This window comes from Varanus komodoensis, unplaced genomic scaffold (assembly GCF_004798865.1).
Source record: "Varanus komodoensis strain SLA01 unplaced genomic scaffold, ASM479886v1 scaffold8, whole genome shotgun sequence".
Lineage (NCBI taxonomy): Eukaryota > Metazoa > Chordata > Lepidosauria > Squamata > Varanidae > Varanus > Varanus komodoensis.
This window is the reverse complement of record NW_025336481.1, coordinates 13109990-13127581: the sequence shown is the minus strand read 5'-3', so window position 1 is coordinate 13127581 and position 17592 is coordinate 13109990. Positions and strand designations below refer to the sequence as shown.

At 39.3% G+C, this 17592-nt stretch overlaps 1 protein-coding gene across 1 annotated transcript in view; it reads left to right on the top strand.

The window, feature by feature from the left end:
• RTF2 (replication termination factor 2) overlaps positions 1–17592 on the top strand; it is a 57069-nt gene that overhangs the window by 13548 nt on the left and 25929 nt on the right. The window lies entirely within an intron of this gene.

The window sequence follows — 17592 nt, the reverse complement described above, 5'->3', positions numbered from 1 at the left end:
GTAGTCCTGCGCATCTAGAAGGCACCAGGTTGCAGAAGAATGTATGCATTTTTTTAAAAATTGTCATACTGGCTTTCAGTTTCTAGAACCTCCTAATTCTGAAAACTGTATAGTAGCCTGAAAATGTTTTAAATAAATGTTCACAATTTTGTGGCTCAGAATATTCCATAAGAACACTATTGGTAGCAGCAGCATGCAAATCCAATCTTAAGACTAGTAGAAGTAGTACTACAACAAGGGGACCCTAGCCAGCAGAAATGGTACTTTTCTCTCCGAACTCGCAGGGTACTTCTGAGGATAAATGGTGGGGAGGAAAAAGCTAGGTATTTAGTATGAGCTACTTAGAAGAAAAGTATGATACAAATGAAAAAATCTTTCCTGAATGTGACATTTAACACTTCATAGCTTTCGGAGACAAGTCAATGTCTCATGAAATGGACCAAGTCCTTAAGCTATTCACTGGTTGGTTGCCAAGAGTTGCTATTCACTGGTTGATTGTTGGAACCATGATGATTGGCTATGCTATCTGAGGTTGATGGGAATTGTAGTCCAGAACATTTGGAGAGTGTGGTGTTGTGTTGTGGAAACCTGCACTACACCAATCACTTCCTCTGTGTGTATGTGCCCTCGTTATGTCTTACACAGTTTCCAAGTTTAAGGTAGAAATGTACATTTCTACTTGAATCAAAGCCACCTTAAACCTCTCAGAAATCAGAAGCGTTCACTTGACTTTGGGGTATATTTTTGGTTTGCTTGTTTCTGAGAAAGATTTTTATGCCAGCTTTTCCTTTAGACTCAAAGTCACGTACAATAAATAATGAATCATAACCAAATAGGGCTTTCCACAATACTTTGGACACATTTCAGATTCTTCTGCTGTTGCTTAGTGCTTCTAACCCTTGTGGAACAGTCCAAGCATGCTTGTGCCTTTTTGTTGTGCTGTGCTTAACTGTGCCCATGAAAACTGTGCACGTCAGGGTTTACACAGTGCAATGGCTACAGAGACACCCCCCCGCCCGCCCTACCTATTGTCGCTGAAACCTGTTGGACCAGCTCTAGCAACTGCTACTGGGAAATAGGCAGCCACAGACTTACAGCCCCCTTGGGAGATGATTATGACTTCTCTAATTGTATGTTGCCAGTGTTTGCACACAGCTGAATTGTGTGGATCTCAGTTTGGGACCTGCTGGGACTTGCGGGCTGAGAAAGCAGGACATCAGCATGGTGCCTCACAGGGATCCAGCAGCCTCTCCGGCTCTAGGTCTTAGTTATTATATTGCTGTTATATGTTTAAGTTTAAACACTAAGGGTTACGGGATTTGTCAGTTGGACTGTTGGCATTATGGTACTAGAACTATATTTTAAATTAGCCTGTTTGTAATTTAGTCTAGACCTGTATCTATCTGTCTAGCTACATCCATTGATGTTTCATACATAGTAACATCCTACATACTGTTTTTGGCCATTGATTGCAAGGCAAAGTTGAATTTATTGTAAATATCTAATCAAGGAGGTGATACGTATGTCTGTATTTTATGAACAGTGAGACTTTCTGTTTTCTAAATAAAAAGGGTCCAGTTTTGAAAGCTGTCCAACCAGCCTAGTCGTGAAACAGTTGAATGAATAAATTTGGATTCCTCTGCTGATATCTGAGAACAACTGGCACATATGATGCAGAAATAAAGTGACCTTTCAGGAAGATAGCAGCATCCAGAATAAAATTAGGCACTAATCCTTATAACTGCTTAACCTGGAGTAGTTGTACCTAAAGTACTGGTAGTGATCTATAATTAATTAGTTAAAGATTGCTTGTTGATTGTGTATAGGATTGTAATATGAGCCAAAGTATAGAGTCTAGGGCATAGGTCCTCAAACTACGGCCCAGATCCGGCCCGCCACGCCCATTGAGACCCGCCACGTGCGTGCCTACTCGCGTGTCCGCCGCCTCCCACCTCACCCCGTGCATGGGGAGGCAGCAGTTTGCTCGCTCGGAGAAAACGATCTCCAAGCGAGCAAGCCGCTGCCTGGTGCACCCGCCTTATGGCGCGTGCCTGCCTCTCCTCGCCTCCTCTCGCCATGCGCGCCCGCCCACACACACCACTGGCACCACTTTTCTGGCCTGCGCCTAGCACCAGCACCTTTCAGTTGGCCCCCTGCTGAAAAAGTTTGAGGACCCCTGGTCTAGGGAAATGTAATTGCAAATAAAGCTACTTCCCAGTTCTATTTCAAAGTGTTGAAGATTAATTTTTAATTTTAAATGAATGAACTTGTATCATAGGATTCTTTCTGCAACTTTAATGTTTATCCTGTGTAAATGTGTTTTCCCCTTCATGCTGATCTTGCAAAGCCACCTGCATGTTTTGGTTTAAAAGAATGCATCCAAAAGTGTCAGATTTACACATGAATCCATAATTCCTTATCTGCTTCTTCTGCTCCGTTAAGACCGAAAACAAACCACACGTTACCTACAGAGCTATGGCTGGTGACATCTGCTTTAAATGAGTAGGAGTTTGGCAAATGGGTCCAAAGGGAGCTGGTTGCTATGTTTCTGATAGTTAACTGTTTGTTTGGTCTTTTTAATTGAAAGTAGCAATTAGTGTTATTCCCCAAGTATGTTTCCTCCTTCAAGGATTTACTGAGAGTTAAATTTGACCCACTGCAAAGTTGTTAAAAGGAAATAAGATTTGAGTATTTTACATTTTTTGATACAGAATGTATGTGTGGTGCCAGCAGGTTTTTTTTTCCATCTCCCTCAGTGTCAGTGAAAAGGACATTTTCCTAATGACTGTGCCCTGCAGGAACTGAATTGAAGCCAGAGATGAGCTATTCTTTGTTGACACCAGACAGACGGTATTGAGGCTGCTCCACAAGACTTCATTACATGGTACAATAGAGGATAATTAAGCACTCTTGTTTTATTCATTGCTTCCTTTGCACACTTACCAGGATTTAGACTAAGGTTTATTGTTGTGATCACTCACCACTTCCCCCTCACAACAACTCCCAAGAAGTCTCTTGACCCAGTTTGCATTGTTGCCAGGCTTCTCGAATTTGGGAGATATTCATCCAGACCTGGACAGGGTTGCACTCTGTGTCCTGTGTTCTGGAAAGTTTGAGAAGAGATCCTAACCTTCCTCTATGTGACAACCTTTCCAGTCCTTGAAGAGTGCTATCATCTCTCCTCTCAAATATTCTGTAGGCTAAACATGCTCAGTTCTTTCAATCTCTCCTCACAGGGCTTTGTTGCCAAGTCCCTGGATCATGCTTGTTGCCTTCCTTTGAACCTTTTCCAGTTTGTCTGCATTTTTTCTTAAACTTTGGTGCCCAGAATTGAACACAGTATTCCAGATGAGGCCTAACCAGTGCTGAGTAGAGGGGAACTAATACTTCATATAATTTGGAAGTGCTGCTTGTATTAATGCAGCCCAAAATAACATTTACCTTTTTTGCAACCATACCACATCATTGACTCATATTCAGCTCATGCTCTACAACAGTCCCAAGATCTTTCGCACGTATAGAATTGTGAAGACTAGTATCCTTCATCTTTTAAATATGGAATTAGTGGCATGCCGGGTGGGGGGTAAAGTTCATTTTGAATTGTGTTTCTGTCTCTTAGGGTATTGGCTATTCTACCCAATTTTGTGTCATCTGCAGATGTGGTGAGCATCCTTGGCACCACCTCATCCCAAGTCATTAGTAAAAATATTGAAGAACACTGATAGCAGGACTGAATGCAGCAACAGCCCGCTTGTTTCCTTTCCCCAGTATGAGAAAGTGCCATTTCTAAGCACTCTTTGATTCTGTAGCTAATGGTGGTCCATCCAGGCCACTTTTAGCTGACTTGCTAATCAGGATATCATGAGGTAGTTTGTCAAAAGCTTTGCTGAAGTCAGTTAGATAATGTCCGCAGCATTCCCACAGTCCAGAAAGGAGGTTACTCAAACAAAAAAATCAGATTAGATTAGTCTGGCAGGAATTGTTCTTGACAAATCTGTGTTATCTTCTAGTAAACACTGCATTGTTTTCAAGGTGTTTGTAGATTGAGTGTTTCATAAGCTGCTCCAGAGGTTTTCCAGGGTTTGATGTCCAGTTGACTGGTCTGTAGTTCTCAGGTTCCTCCTTTTTCCCTTTTCTGGAGATAGTGACAACATGAAACCATTCCCAATCATCTGGCACTTCAGCTGTCTGCCATGCTTTCTCAAAGTTAATAGAGAGTGGTTCTTAGAGTTCTTCTGCCAGTTCCTTTATTAATCTAGGACAGAGTTCATTAGGCCCTGGAAATTTGAATTCATTCAAAGTACTTAGGTTTTCCTTGACCATTTACCTCTCAGCCTCAAGCTGTAATCCTGGCCCTTCAGCCTGTACATCTCCCTGACCAGAGAGGTCATAGGCCCTCTTTTGGGAAGCACTGATCACTTAAGTCTTTTCTTCTATTATCATTTTGCTATCCTCACTGAGTAGTTGAACTATCATTTATTTGTCTATTACTATGCACATATCTGAAGAAGGCTCTTTTGATCCCTAACCTCAACTCATTCTCAGCTTTTGCCTTCCTGACAAAATCCCTGCCTGTACTGTTCCCTTGTATCCTGGCTTTCCTTCCATGTCTAAGTCCTTTTTTTGTTTTGTGGTCATCTCCAAGCTTTTTGGAAAACCATATTGGTTTCTTCTGTTGTTTTCTATCTTTTGCTGCTTGCCTGCTTGCTAGTTTCGTTTTGTTTCGAGACCTCTCATTAGCATCATGCTGTCTGGGTGGCCATTGCAATAACATTGTTGGAATTACTTGTAATTGTGCCCTTAGAATTTCCTTAAGAGTTCTTGCCTGAGAGTTCATGAAGCTGCCAGTGTGCCTCATTATGTGCATAATGACCAGGTTCAGAAGATACGGAGCAGTTTGTCTTGGGTTATTTGCATAAACCTTGCATAACCCATGGCTTGTTTTAGGGATTTGTTTAACTAGGTTTGTTAAAACGACAGCCACACGCACTGCAGCCCTATTGTGAGTTTAAAAAACCACGGTAGGCTGATCATTTTGTGCCAGCAGCCCCGGCGAGTATTACTTTCTTCTGTGCAAATTCTTCAAATACTACATTTGGTTCTTCATATTCTGAATAATAATATTTCATATTATTTATGAAATGCTGTAGCAAAAAATAGTTGGAGGTTGTCAACAACCCAGAAAAATCAATGAAAAACGTAGTGACATTACAGCTGGGAAGTGTGTGTGATAACTTTTATGTCTTGTGACATGATATATGGTAGGTTAAGCTGACTAGAGCAGTGAATGTGCAATGGAAATCATAAACAAGGTCATGAAAAGTGTGTAGTGCAGCAAAAGATGTCCTGAAATGAATATTCTGGGGTAGCACGATCTTCACTTATAGTATGCACTTGTATAAAATAGTGTTTACTTTTCAAAATCTTGCTGCTTTGGGAAAACTGGGACATGGATCACAGCAAAACTAATCTATCATATCTTCAGTGACTGGATAGGGAAGGAGAGAGGAAGCACATTAACTAGCCTTTAATTGGTCAACTAAGAAGGGCTATGCTGGATTAGAAAAGGGTCTATCTAGTCCAGCATTCTGTTCACCCATTAGCCAGCCAGCTGCCCATGGATCTAACAAGTGTTCTCCTGTCCAAGTTTCCTAGGATGAACACTGCTTCCAATTTTGGAGCCGGCATATAGCCATCACTGCATCTCATGGAAATGAATTCTGTAGTTTCCCTAAGCACTGTATAAAGAAGGGGTTCCTTTTATCTATCAAGAATCTCCCACCAATCAGCCTCATGGGAAGTCTCCAAATTTTGGTACTATGGGAGAGGGAGAAAAATGGCTCCTCCTCTTTCTTCATACCATGCATAATACTGCACACCTCTGTTATGCCTCCCCATACTTACCTTTTGTCTAAGCTAAACAATCTCAGATGTTGTTGCCTTTCCCCGTAAGGAAGATTCTGTAACCTTTTGATCAATTTCATTCCAGTTTACACACTTCTTCCAAATCTAAAAAAAAACCAATTTAAGGTGCACTGACCAAATCTGTAGACAGTATTTGAAGTGTGATTGCACCAAAGATTTATATAAGTGCAATATGATATTGGCAGTTTTATTATCAGTGTTTTTCCTAATTATGCTGACCATCAAGTTTGCCTTTTTCACAGCCTCCATGCACTAAGTCAACATTTCTATCAAGCTGTCCACTACAATCCCATGATCCATTTCTTGGTCAGTCACTGTTAGCTCATATCCCATCATTACTTGGATTTTTTACCTCAGTGTGCATTAGACTTGCCCACGCTGATCTCTATTTGCCATTTTGATACCATTTGGAGAGAAACATAGAAACAGAGCGAGTCAGAAGGGGTCTCCCGGGCCATCTAGTCTGACCTCTGGCACCAGCTGGCTCTGCTCACAACATGCCCACCATGTGCATGTCCAACTTTTTGGAGCACCTCACAACTCCTTCTGGTTTTAACCACCCTAAATAGCTTGATGTCATTAGCAGACTTGGCCACTTCACTGTTTACTCTTAAATCCAGATGATCTATGCATGAGAAAATGGAATGAATAAAAATATAAGCTGAAAAGCATTAGTTCTAATGCATATCTTCTTGGGACCCTTCTGTTCACATCCTTATATTGAGAGAATTTGCTATTCGTTCCTACTCTCTGCTTTCTGTTCTTTAACCAGTTATTGATACATAAGAGGACCTCCAGTCTTACTCCATTACAGCTAAGTGTGCTCAGAAGTCTTTGTGAAAGACTGTGTCAAAAGCCTTTTAGAATTCTTAAGTAAATAATGAATCATCCCTGTTAACATAATTTATCAATATCTTCAGGGAACTCCAAAAAGTTAGTGAGTCAGGACTTATCTTTGTGGAAACCATGTTGATTATTTTTCATCAGCGCTTGCCTTTCTATATGTTTACTAATTTTTTCTTTAATAACACTGTCAACCAATTTACCCAAATATATATTAACGCCACCTTGTATTTTCCTGGCTCTTGCCTGGATTGCTTTTTAAAAAATTGGTATTACATTGGTCATTCCCCAGCTGTATGATAGAGGCTGATCTTAGGGACATGTTAAATATTTTTTTAAAGAAGATCAGCAGTTTCTTATTTGAATTCTTTAAGAACTCAAGGGTGGATACAATCTGGGCCTCAAGATTTGTTTGCTGTTCTGTGCTGTCAAGTCATCTCCAACTTACGGCACCCCTGTAAATGAGAGCCCACCAAAATATCCTATTCTTGACAGCCCTGTTCAGCTCTTACAAACTCAATGTGGTAGTTTCCTTTATGGAATTGATCCATCCCATATTTGGTTTATCACTTCTTCTGTCTTGGACTTTCCCTAACGTTATTGTCTCATGATTTATTAACTTTCAATTTGTCAATTATCTTTTCTCACTATCTGCCATAGTCTGTTAAACTCTTTTCCTGTTGACGTCAGATCAGATACAGGTTCTGTCCTCTCTACTGACATTCAGCTTTTTTGAAGTTTCCTTACTCCCCCTTTAGTGCTCCCTTAACTCCATTATTATCTAATGGTCCAACTACTTCTGTATCTGTTTTCTTGGTTCTGTTATATTCATTTTTGTCAGCATTGACATTTTTTATTAGGGATATGCACCTTAGAATGTTATTTCATGATATAATTGTCTGTTTGCATCTCCCCTGTACCAGCCTATATTCCATGCCCATCCTCCCCTTGATGAGAATGTAAACTGAAATGTTCTAAGAATTCTTTTTCAAGGGGCAGAGTAGAGTTTCATATACAGAATTTGCAGCTGTGTTCACTGTTTTTTTAATTTCAAACAGACAAAATTCCTACCTAGTCTGACTCTAGAGATTTCAAAAATATAAGTTTTCTTCTAGGAATGCAAAGGTAATGTTGTAAAGCTCATTGTTCTTATGTCAGTGGAGTCTCATAGACAATAACCTTATTCTGTCCAGAGACTAACTATATGCATTTACTTAGAAGTCAGTTCCACTGTATTATTTCCCCCCAGGAGTTATGGGAGAAACTGGGAACTTAAGATCCAGAAAGTCATATAAGTATAAAAATTCTTATCAAAGAGAGAGGTATAACTGCAGAAGCTTTATTGATATACTGATGGAATTTGTAGTACAGAGCATTGTAGTACAGAGCATTAATCTTGTAAGCCGTCCTGAGATGTGATAGTGAAGGATGGCATACAAATGTTTTAAATAAATAAATAAGGTCCCAGATTGCCTTCTTCCAGAGTCTTTTCAGGCAGGTTCATATATGTTAATGTGGAACCCTGGGGAGGGGGAAAAGGGAAGCAATAGTAGGGAAAATTTCAAAAAATGGCCAAATAACATTTGGAACAAAACAAAATCCCCTCACTGTTTTGCTGTTTTTCCTTCCAGACCCTCACATATCTACATGTTAATACCCTTACAAAAATTCATAGTTGCTGCAATGATGAGTATCCTGTTCTGCAAGTCTGCAGGCTCAGAGTTCATCTTTAAAGCACAAACGTGCTTATCATTCCAATCCCTCAATAATAAGGTCCTTCAATAGATGGTGTGCCTCTTGGAACCACGTAGCTCCTGTCTTCAAATGTCTCTCTACAGCTTCATGCAGTATTGGAGGATAACCCTCCAGGCATTCCTTTGGAAATGGAAGGGCTGTTCTGGACCCTTGAAATGCCCTCTAGACATACCTTACACCAAGCTTGCTTTGCCAGACTTGCCAATTATAGTATTCTTTTTCTTCTGTCTTCAGGCAACATGGTGGATCATATTCTTGAACATTTTTACCACATAAGCATCTAAGGAAGAACTTGGTCTTGTCTACAATGACTGTGATGTTTCTTCATATCTCCATAGTTAATTTATTTTGAAGCTTTACACCTTGTCTTTTGACTAAAGGATGCTCAAATTGGTAATATTGCAATAATACAAAGACACAAGAAAACTTGTCCTACACACACTTCCATAGTAATCCTCCAAATAAGCTGCACTGCCCAGAAGGTACTTGTGACTTAACAAGAAGCTGTAAGCCATTCCAGGTCCAAACCTTCCTGTTCTCACTAGTGATTGCTAGTGCTCTGCTACTAATACCAGTAATACCCTGTATCACAGGGCATTTGTCTCTAGATCATTAAAAACCAGACTTTTGTTCCCTTTGGTTTGGCCCGTCCTTACTGGCCTTTGTAACCCATAGCTGCGTGGAAATTGAGCAACTGATGTTGATGCTTTCTGCATTGTCACCTTTCACACAGGATTTTCCCCACTCTGAAAAGAACCTGGCATTTATTTGTCTTCTTTTATTGCTCCTCAGGACTCTTTGCTAGTATAATTCTCTATTGTATTTTGGAGTCAAGCCTGTTTTCTTGGCCAGAGTTCCTCTTTTCTTTCCCATGCAATTGCTTCCTTGTTGCATTTGGCTGCAAAGAACTCGTACACCCAGAGACAATGCCTTACCATCTCTGGTAACATGTGCTTTGAATCTCAGAGTCACACAGTTTGACTCAGGTCATTGACCACTCTGTGAAACCTTGTGTGAGTTGTTGGCTCTGAGCCATAGAGAGAGGGTCATCTTTCTCTCTGGGTTGTTTCTTGACATGCAAACTCAGGAACTCAGTGTTGTTTCCGGGTAAGGCAACCCAGAGTTAACCTTTGTTGCTGATTGAAAGTAGAGATAGTGAGCACATGAGAGGTGGTGTGCTTACTGTTTTGCTTTTCCGTGACAAATCCTGTCTTAAGCAGTCCCAAGAATTTTTTTAATCCTATTGGAAACTCTAGATCAGTTCTTTACCCAAACAGCAGTCCATCCTCCATTCAGTCTCCCCATCCTCTCTTACCCAGTACCCTGCTTTTGAATGCCTTTGGGTAACATGGTGGAGCCTGTTGTCAATAAGAACAAAGTGCCTTTAAGCTTTTGCCCCATTTTTTAAATTCAGAAACTAAGGTGACATACGTGGGGTAGTCTGTGCCCATAGCTGTTTTATAACATTTTGCAGGCAGTTTGGAAGTCTTTTGGGTTAGTATATTTGACCAATTTAGCTCTATTTCTTTTGCTTTTCCTCCTAACTGTTCTTGCCCCATGGTCCAGCCTTTCCCCAGTACTAAAACTCTTCTGGTCATATAGCTTCCCGTTGCTCTGCTCTGCCCTGCCCCTTCCTTATCTGTCAAACCCTAATCTCCCCAGTCTTTGCATTTTCTGTTAGTTAGGTCTCTCAGAATTAGTATACTATCCCATGTCCTAGAGGACAACTATGTTAACCTAAGTTACTTTCTCCTTTGAAATTATGAGTACACAAATCTGTAAGAAAATGACCTTTGTTAGCACATTTAAATGAGTGTGTTTGAGCTAATCCATTACACACACGAGTTGCATGTACATGTGGATGAAGATGTGCTGTAACAAAGGGTGTGTGTTGGTCAGTGCATGTGAAGGACCACATATTGGCAGGCCAGTTTGTGAAATTTTGTACTTTTGCTTCAAGATGTAAAACCTGAGTGAAGACAGCAAGCTTCTTGGATGGCTACAAATTGCCCACTTCTGCTCTGAATGCACTTTAAATCTTTCCTGTTCCTCCTTTCCCCCTAATCCTGTGTATTCTGACCAGTAGTGGATCTCCATGCCCCCCCTCCAAAAAAAAAAAATTCTCAGCTTTTTTCCTTTCAGTCCTCACAGTCCACGCTTTCCTTTTAGAAATGAGACTGCCATTTTTCTCTTGGCAGGGCGTATCCTAGGTTTGGACCAGATTAGTTTAATTTGGCTGTCAGTGTGTTAGGAATCAGTATCTTCTTGAAAACAATGAAAGCATAGGTTGGACTGATTTGAATTAGTAGAAGTCAATGTAGGCAAGTTTTATTTAATAGTGTTTTTCTCAGAAGCTTTTCACTAGGCATTTTGAAGGGAAGTAGCGATTCACTCTCAAAACAATCTTTTCTATCTCCCTCCACTTTTGTTTGCTGAATTGTTTTTTTTTTTTTTTAACTTTAAAGGAAGCCTTTCACTCACTCTGAATTGGCTGTGGTTGAAACATCTGCATTTTAGTTTTTCAAAAGAAATGACTAGGTTTTTCCAAGTTGTGAGCAGTTTTCGTGGCTGCGGCTAATTTGTAGGTCTCTTCTGATGTTACCTTTGCAACATGGGAAGGAAATAGGTTGCAGCAATTTTCATATTGCAAAGATTATGTCAAGTTGGATCATGTGTCCAGCTCAGGTATCCAGCTAACCTCATGTTTACAAGCCCCAGTAAATTCTACTTTATTGCCACCCTGTTCCATGTTTACTGATTCCAAAATAAGAAAACAAAAAAAGATGGATTGATAGAACCCTTGGAAGAAGTCCTTTTTACTTCAAAAGAGAAAAAAAACACTTGATAGAAAAGAATATCAACTTCAGAAAATATTCTTGGTTTAATAAGATACTCAGCATGCTTTAATATGCAACTAGAACACAAGCAGAACATTAGGAGGCAGGGTCATTATTTTTGCTGTTGTATAATGTCCAAACATAACATCACAAAATTGCATGCACCAGTAATGATCCGAGGCCAGATTAACAGGATACAGTTCATCTATGAACTTAAATATATTTATCTTTAGTAAAGCAGTCTTATCCAACCCGGTGCTCCCCAAATGTATCATCACTGATCAGTATTAAGAACTGAAAGTATCCACCAGACTTCATGTATGTTAGTATAAAGTTGTCCCAAAATTTTATGGTGGTGAATGCCTTATATTTTTGTTTTGAAATCTGCTATGTGTACATTGAGTAAATGTTATGCAATATGTGGCTACTATTTAATTGTTAATTTTTTTCCCAATCTGGTGGTTGCTTTTGTGTGCATCAGTAGTTGCTCTACAGTTTCCAGTATGGTCAATGGCCACAATGGCTGGGGATGATTAGGGCTGTAGTCTCGGATGGTACCAGATGGGAGAAACCTTAGTTTAGAGGTAATGCAAGGTGCCACCATCATGGTTAATAAAAGGGACATGACTACAATCTCATACATTTTTTTTTTAAATTGAGTGATTTCTGCTTGCTATGTATAGTATTGGTTTAAGATGTCTCTTAATTATTGGAGATCATTTTGCATCAAACTCTGTACAGATAGATTTACAGATAATACATGTGTGCCACAGCTTTCAGCCAAAAATGTGCAAACTTGGAAAACTTTTGTTACACATGGAATGAGTTAGTATATTTGCACTTTGCATTATGCTGTTTTTGTTCATATATTGATGTAATAAACAGTAGCAATACTCAAGTCAAATTAAATCTCTACTAAACAGAGCTGGGTATGATAGATTATAGCTGGACATGCACATGATAGAGCCGGCCGGAGCCAGGGGTCAGACTAGATGGCCTGGGAGACCCCTTCTGACTCGCTCTGTTTCTATTATTTTCATTATGAATACTAGTCTGTCTTGAATTGTTAAGGTGCATGCAGTGAAATGCACAATCATACTTTTGTGTTATTAGGTGTTCTAAATCCTGTTAAAAGTGTTTCAGTTCCTAAAAGGCCCCCAAACCAAGAGGCTTGTGAGCAACCATTTCAAAGCAAGAGGAACAGCAGCCGTGATCTCTGCATCCTCAAACTGGGCCTTCATAGGTGAAGGGAAGACCAGAGTGGTGTTGGATACTTCATACTGTAGTGGCTGCAGCCTCGTCCCCTCCCTGCTTCCCAGTACGTCTCATTATCTCTTTCTCAAGGTGGACCTGACTTCATAAAGGCAGCCAGATAGTTTATTCTGTTACAGCCTTGTGCAGTAGGGAGATATCAGTGTGAATCCCTCACTCTGTTGCCATACCACTGTCTGCTCTGGGAATCTGACAGTGCCAGAAGGCCACAGAATTGTTCTCTTAAGGTGCTCTCTTAAGGTATCCTATATTTACTTAGCTAGAAGAAAGCCCCTTGAATTCAAAGGAACATCTGGAGATACACACACACATTGATATGGGACTGCCCTTGTCAATTAAAGAAAAAGAAAAGGCATTACAGTTAAAAACTGTTCAGATAAATTCTTTGTTAATAGACTAGTTGGCCCTAGGTACATATATTTGGGTTTAATTTTTATATAATATTTGGTAGTTGCTAATATGTAAAATGGTTCCTTAAAAATCACATCTGTTGTGATTATTTTTTAAATTCTTAACCTGGATGTCTACTTCTATAGCAATATAAGGAGCTATTCTGTGCATGTTTAAACAGAAAAAAGGCCTATAGCACCTAGCATTCCCCAGTCAGCATAGTTTGTAGGGCGTGGGTTGGCAGTTTGTGGTTCAGCAGATCTTTGGCCAACAGGTGTGATTAGCCTTAAATAGCATTATGAAGAGTAACAATGAGGAAAGTTGCAGGTGAAATCATCAGGTTGCCCCTTGTTGCAGAGGATGCATCCATACCAGCATTTCATATCATAAAGTGCTGAGGGTAAGAGAAATGCCTTACAAAACTTTGCTTCTTCCACAGAAGCAAGTAACTCCCACTTATTTATTCATGGAAAGTTTATTTAGGCAAAACCTGTCCCTGCCCCTGCTATAGATGCTTCTACCCTGGTTCTCAAGAAAAACAGCATTTCTGTTCAGTTGGTTAATAATCAAATGTGGTGGTGGTGGTGGTGGTGATGATTTCTTAAATTTCTATACCTCCCCGTAGCCCACAGGGCTCACTGAGCAGTTTATGGAGAAAAACATATAACAACAAATTGTATTGATGAGAGTACATTGCTGGAAAATTTAATTCCAAATTACTTTTGTAAATTAGAAAAATACTCTTCAGTCAGTTTCCACCACAGTCAGTTTCTGTAGCTTAAATTCACTAAAAATTGTTTTGAAATCCATAGCTTTTCCTGAAGAAGGTGCCTTCCCATTTCTCTATCTACAATAAGAAGCAAATAAAATTTGAATGTTGATACTTTGACATACCTCCTTTTTAAGACACTTGAGAGAACTGGAACAATGGTTAGTTTATCATAGTAGTGGAACAGATAACAAATGCTCCAGCTAGATGTTATTTTAAATTAAGCTCTACTTCCAAGGAAAATTCTCTGGACTGTGGGAAAATGTTTAACAGCTTGTTCTAATGTCCTTTTGCTTAAACCGTAGGTCAAGAGCAGTAGGAGCTATTTTCTCACTGTGGTGGGAAGCCACAATCCATTTCCTGTGCTGTAGATCCAATGTAACTATCAGCCTGGGGTAACTCTGGGATCTCTTTAAAATTAGATAGGGAATCTAGAGGAACACAGTGCAGTGCCATCTATTTTTCTTTGGTCAACTATGTTTCTTTGGCTGAGAGTTACCATCTATAAATGTGGAACAAACCTCACTATTCTGTTTTAAGTAGTATTTTTCTATGTTTGACAGAAAGAAACAGTTAACAAAGTTCAAATTAATGATTCTAAGAATTTGCTATAAAGGGATTTCTTAGTACCCATTTCCAGATAGTCATAAAAACACATCACAGTTTCCATTTATAATCTGCTTATCTACTAAAGTACTGATATATGTGTATAAGTCTGAGTACTGATATATGCGCTGATATGAAGTCCTGTTATATGCGCTGTTGAGCTGGTTTAAGGCCACCCTTCCTCAATGTCATATTTTTCATGTGTTTTGGACAACAATTCTCAGGATTCCTGACCACCAACCATGCCTGATGGGATCTCTAGTCCCCAAGCTGGGGGTGGGGGCGGGGGCAAGTTGGGCAAAGCTATTCTGGAGCACTGATAAATTGTCATGGTGAATGTATTAGCTCTAGACTGTTTCTAGGATCATAGTGCTTTATTTAAAAAATGGTGAGATGTCCAGAAACAACATGGCATGCTTCTGTCACCTCTCAAATCTTGATAGCCCACTGAGAACCAATAGAATTAGGATCTGCAAGGGTTGTGCTACAGCTTGCAGGAAACCATGGATCTAATTGCAAATTTGAACTAACTATGGAATCCTTGAAACAAACAAACAAACAAACATAAAACAAGTTCCAAAGAAAGCAGAATCAGTGCTTGGATTGCATGGAGAGCTTTCTTCTCATTGTCTGTGCTGTTTGCTTTTTTCTTTCTTTTTTTTCAAAAGCATGTTTTGAAGTTGAGTCCAAGTGCTTGTCTACTTCAATTTCCTGTTTGGTTTTCATTATGGTGGTGATAATATACATCAGCAATGATCTGGCTGAATGCATGCAGATTTCTTAGTCTTGCTATCACCCCGTCCAGAATAGCCTACCTTAGATTGCAACCCAGCTTTCAGCAGTTGGCTCTAAGCTTCTGCAATCAGGGTTTTGTGCTATAAAATATAGTACAGTTGCGATATTGTATTTGCATAAGTCCAATTGGTTCCACTAACAAAACTATGATGTCTAGTGTTTGCCAGTTTTTGTTTTCTAATACAAATTTTTAAAATTCTTATTTAAAAAATACATTTTAAAAAAAGGGACTTCAGTTTAAATAACTGCTCTGGATTAAAGGCAGAAATGTGTGATGTTAAAGGGGAAAAAACCCAAATTGCTATAACTGAAATATAATTTGTGTACTCAGGTTGAATATGACTGAGATGCATAGAGATGTAGCTATCAAGTGACAACTGTTTGCTTATGTTGATGCAAGACTTGATTTAACCATAAAATGGAGATGCAGTCTACAGAAGCAGATCTTGACATAGTGTAATTCTCCTATAATAGACTTATTGTGACATAGTTACATAGTTACTTTGGGTTGTAAATTCCTGAATGGTTTATTATTATTATTATTATTATTATTATTATTATTATTATTATTATTATTATAGACTCTGTTAAAGATCATCTTTGCCAGTTTTGTACATCAAGTGAACTGGTAGAATGTTTAGTCTGAATATAGTAGAATAAGTCTAGGCAACCTGGTAAGTTCCAGTTTTTCTAGACTTTAGTTCACACAGTTCCTTGCTACTGGCAATACTGTTTGAAATTGTAGAATTGTACTCCAAAACACCTGGAGGGCAGTGGGATGGAAATGCAACTCATGAGGCTGTAGGTGGAGAGTATCAGTTTGTGAAAATAGCAAAGAACAGAAGGCTGGGTATACCATGTAACTTTCTTGATGTACTGGTTTGTTTGTTTTCACGTGAAGGCAGTTTTTATATGGGGAGGGGAGGGTTCAGAAATATGGTTCCCTGCACTATGAAATATAGAAATATGGTCAAGTGAATCAGCTCACTCTAAAACTGCATTCTGATGGCAGAATGCAATTTTAAGAGTGAGCTGCACACCTAGTTATGCTAAACTAGTAAATGGAGATATAACCTATGCTCTCAGAGAGTGTGTGTGTGTCGAGGGGCAGGTTTCTCTAGATATTGGAATAAGGGAAGAAATATATTTTGCTACATGGCGTGAACTTTTCATATCTACCAGTGGATATGGTGGGACCTCAATAATGGAGCACCTGGAGAGAGAGGAAACAACATGTGGAACTCATGTGCTTCTCTACACTTCTGAAAATCAATTTCCTTTCCCTTACAAGGGAAATTGTGGGTGATTTTTAACCATCTTTATTATCAATGAAATTGGTTTTGTGGATTTTATTTCACTCATGGGATTCCAGTTGTCCATCCCTGTTCTTTAAAAACAAAATACTAACATATATTCCAGGAGCACATGTGGTCTGTGGTTAGGTTATTTGAAAGTTGTTTCCCCCCACAACAAGCCATGCTGTTGCATTTGTGCACAAGGCAGGTAATTAGGCAAATAGTGCCTGACATAAAACACAGCTCAAACAAGCCACTGCAGCTTGTTTAAACTGCTGTGTTTGTGAGAGCTCGGTCAGTGTCTGCTCTGTTACCCAAAGAAACACAAAATGTGTGTGCTAAGTATGGATCTTGTCATCTTTCTTTCTTTTTTTCCCTTTTTAGCAGACAGTTGGAAAGGTGTTGCTCTTGCAATTGCTAGTATATCTGCAAACCATCAATTGCAATAATTTTTGCTGTAATTAATGTCATAGTTTAATATAAAACACCTTGTTTATAAGATTGTATTTTCCCTGTTTAACTTCTTGTAAATTTTCCATTTCAGAGCAGATTTTTTTATATTAAACTGTCTTCCAAAGTATTGCCCTTAAGTACCTTTATTTACCCTATCTATTTCTTGCATGAGCTTGCTTCCAGTTCCTTAGTTTTTCCTCCATCTGAATCAGGACATTTGGAACACTGTATTTTACTGAAGATTTTTCACTTAGGCACTATGATAATTTGGGGATATATTTGCATCTTTATTTTACAGTTAATCCTATGCAGATTATTTGAATTTTTGTGGGAGGAGAATCCTGTCATATAGTTAATGGCTGTGTAATCCTGTAAGTTTTAGCTGACTGATTGAGTTAATTATATCTCCATAATTTTTTTTCCCGATTTATATCCTGCCTTTTTCCTACAAAGGGCTCAAGGCAGCTTACATCATTCTCCTCCTCCATCTTATCCCCACAACAACAACCCTGTGAGGTAGGTTGGGCTGAGAGTCTGTGACTGGCCCAAAGTCACCCAGTTGGCTCCATGGCTGAGCGGGGACTCGAACCCAGATCGTCTGAGTCCCAGTCCCATGCTCATCACCACTACACCACACTGGCTCTCTATTCTG